The sequence below is a fragment of the Musca autumnalis genome, unplaced genomic scaffold (genome assembly GCF_047663935.1).
Source record: "Musca autumnalis isolate F117 unplaced genomic scaffold, ASM4766393v1 scaffold_4, whole genome shotgun sequence".
Taxonomy (NCBI): Eukaryota; Metazoa; Arthropoda; class Insecta; order Diptera; family Muscidae; genus Musca; species Musca autumnalis.
Window position 1 is genome coordinate 67035528 of NW_027411977.1, and position 3914 is coordinate 67039441.

Consider the following 3914-nt stretch of genomic DNA (forward strand, 5'->3'; position numbering starts at 1 on the left):
ATAGTAGAACAATACGAACCATATGTACATACATACATGTTTAGTCTATCCACACTAGGTTGAGATATTAGATGTTGCCTTTATATTAAAGAAATTATAAATTTGTAGTTGCGAACTATACAGCCGATTTGTTTTTTCGACACCAAACGCCCTGTAGTTGTTTGGTTTATCAGTTTGTTGATATACATAGCGATCATGAATTCTCACGTAGGAAGCTTCTCACGAGTGAGTTGCAGCTCACTTCTCGACCTATCACAAATGACAAGGGAGGAGCGAAAAAAGTGAAGAAGGGTTCACAAGTTGGAAAATTGAAAATAGTGCCGCATTTTGTGAACCCTTAAAAATATAATTTGTGTTGCCATACCGTTATTTTATTTACAAATAATTTTGCAATAATTAAATTCATATTTTTTTTTTTATCTTAAACTAGGGGACCCGGCGAACTTCGTCTCGCAGTCTGTTACATACTGAAGTCGATGGCTTTGGTTCAAACCTATTATACTATTATTGCTATCTCGTTGTCGAGTTCAATTGCAAATGTTTCTTTTTTTTGAACTATTTAGACGATTTTTGACGCAGATGTACATTCGACAATTGTACTTTCGATGTCAGTTTGTAGAAGAAAGAGGTTACTGAGGGGCAAAGTGTTTCTATTTTCCTCGAATCTCTGTCCCATAAATTGACAATTGGGCAACTGTAAATGGGGACTTAGATATATTGATTAAGCAAATAACACATTTTGTGTAAATATGTACATATGTAAAAAAATATCATGTAAGTAGCAAAAATATAACCTACTAGGGGACCCGGCGAACTTCGTCTCGCAGTTTGTTAGGTACAGAACTTTATGGCTTTGGTTCAAACTTATAATACTATTATTGCTATAACCTTGTTCAGTGGCAAATATTTCTTTGTTTTGAACTGTTTAGGACGATGCACATTAGACAATTGTACTTTCGACAATTGTCAGTTTGACGAAGAGAGAAGGTACTGAGAGGCAAAGTGTTTCTGTTTTCCTCGACCTTCCACCATAGTATGGAGGGTATACAGTCAACCAAAAAAGTCTACATACACCCTATAAATCACGAGTTTTAAGGGTAAGGAAGCATTGTTATGAAAATCCAAGTACATAGTTCTATTTCATATCCCTAATAAACAATATTACATACAACAAAAAGATATTCCATAATACGAATAACGGTAAATTTTATAAAAATTAAAAAATTAATAGGGAAAAAGTGTACATACACCCAATGAAATATTAAGATTACCGTAAAATTTATGGAATAAGCAATACAAAATTTACATTTTATTGCTTTATCGAATGTCTTTGGTTGTCTATGATATATTTTAGAGAAAATAGGAACATATTTGTGCTTTAATTGACGTTATTTAAGGTCAGACTTCGCGTATAGCTCGTTAAGGCGGACCCTTGCAGATATCTTTGAGTTTTTCAGTCTGGTAGTTTATGAAACCTCAGGAAATACAGTGAGACTAATTATTTTGAGATCCTAGAGCGCTTTGAAGTTGTTCTTATGGATAATATATGCTCCTGAGCTTCGCTAAATATGCGAATTCCTGAGTTTTTCATAAATTTTATAGTTTTCACAGCATTCCAAGGGTCAAATTACAAGCAAGAACCTTGGAATTACCTTGTAATACATTTTTGGACCTTAACTCAATCAGAAATGTACAACATTATTATACAAACCCGGTCCTAAAGTTTCCAAAGTATCAAAATAAAAGCACCACCAAAGAATGCATGCAATTTGTATGAAATTTACACTGTTAACTAGTATGCTCTCGTATTATCATCGTTAGGGTCACTTGAAGCGCTATAAATGTCGGATACTTTTACATTGCTTATTCAATGGATGCTCGAGGATTGTACCAGACCTTATTACAAGGTAATTCGAAGGCTTCTGCATGTAATTTGCCCCTTGGCATGTTGTGAAAACTATACAAATTATGAGAAACCTCAGGAATTCGTATATTTCCCGAAGCTCAGGAGCATATATTATCCACAAGAAAAACTTCATAGCGCTCTTGGATCCCAAAATTGTTAGTCCCACTGTATTTTCTGGGGTTTCATAAACTACTACGCTGAAAAACTCAAAGAAATCTGCAAGGGTCCGCCTTAACGAGCTATACGCGTAGTCTGACATTAAATAACCGCAATTAATCCACAAATATGTTCCTATTTTGTCTAAAATATATCATAGACAACCAGAGACATTCGATAAAGCAATAAAATGTAAAATTTGTATTGCTTATTCCAAAAATTTTACGGTAATCTTAATTTTTCATTGGGTGTATGTACACTTTTTCCCTATTATTTTTTTAATTTTTATAGAATTTACCGTTATTCGTATTATGGAATATATTTCTGTTGTATGTAATACTGTTTATTCCGAATATGAGATAGAACTATGTACTTGGATTTTCATAAAAATGCTTCCTTACACTTAAAACCCGAGATTTATAGGGTGTATGTAGACTTTTTTGGTTGACTGTATTTAGTTTGTTTTTCTGTTTGTAACACATCGAACTAATCATTTGCACATATATTCTTGATCAGGATAAAATTCTAAGACGATATAGCCATGACCGTCTGTCTGTGTGTCCGTCTGTTGTAATCACTGTAGCGTTCGCAATAATTGAGCTAGAGCGCTATATTTTTGCACCCGAGTGTCTTTTTTTCCATAGGCAGGGCAAGTTCGAAGATGGGTTATATCGGAACACTTTTTGGTATAGCCCTCATATAACGCTACTTCCCGATTTTCGGTATTTTGGGGATTTTACCTACATTTTTTGACCGAACTACCTGTAATTTCACGTTTGGGGTTCCCAGTGTTCACAAAACATCTCCACCAAAAACTGTCAACATAAGACCATGTTTTGGTAGAGCCCCTATATAACGGTACCTCCCGATTTTCTGTGTTTTTAATTACATTTCTTGACCGAACTATCTGTAATTTCAGGTTTGGGGTTCCCAGTGGTTCCCAAAGAATATCCACTAAAAACAGTCAAGGTCCATGTTTTGGTATAGCCCCCATATAGCGGTACTTCCCGATTTTTGGTATTTTGAGTATTTTAGTTTTGATCGAACTACCTGTAATTTGACCATTGAAGTTTCTAGTAATCACAAAATATCTCCACCAAAAACTGTCAACATAGGTCCATGTTTAGGTATAGCCCCCCTATATAACTGTACCTCCCGATTTTCACTTTGATATAGCCCCATATAAGGTTCCTTACCAATTGAATAATTTTTTTATGTTTTTTACCTTATTTAGGTATCAGAGGTCACAAAATATCTTCGTCTAAAATTGTGGACAGGAAAGAAAATAATTATTCCGTTTTAGTTCAGAATATTTTATGGTGGAGGGTATAAAAAGTTCGGCCCGGCCGAACTTAACGCTTTTTTACTTATTTTTTCTGACTTCTCTATTTAATGTGATCTCCCGAATTTTACTGCAAATTCGGTGTTAGATGCAATGGCACTGGTAACATGGACAGAGCTATTCTATTAGTTGCCGTTCTTTGTGTGTTTCGGATGCTTGAAGTCTTGTCACACTAACACGTGACTGTTGTCGATTACTTGGTCACCCTATATTTAATTTCGACGTAAATAACATAGTCAAATTAATATCACGATTAATAAGTATTTACCTACTTATGTCGCCGATAAAGAATATTTGTCAGATAATTCGACCAAAAAAACTCCAGTACCTCCGATTTCTTGTTTTTTCCAATTTTGAATATCATCCTTTTTTCGAATGACATACATACAGTGCACCAACAGTACCAATGTGCATATGTATGTTTGTATGTATTTATTTGGCCGTTTGTAATTGCCTTTTTTGTATCATGAGAGAATCTAAACAGTATCAACATATATCTGGTACAGCTTA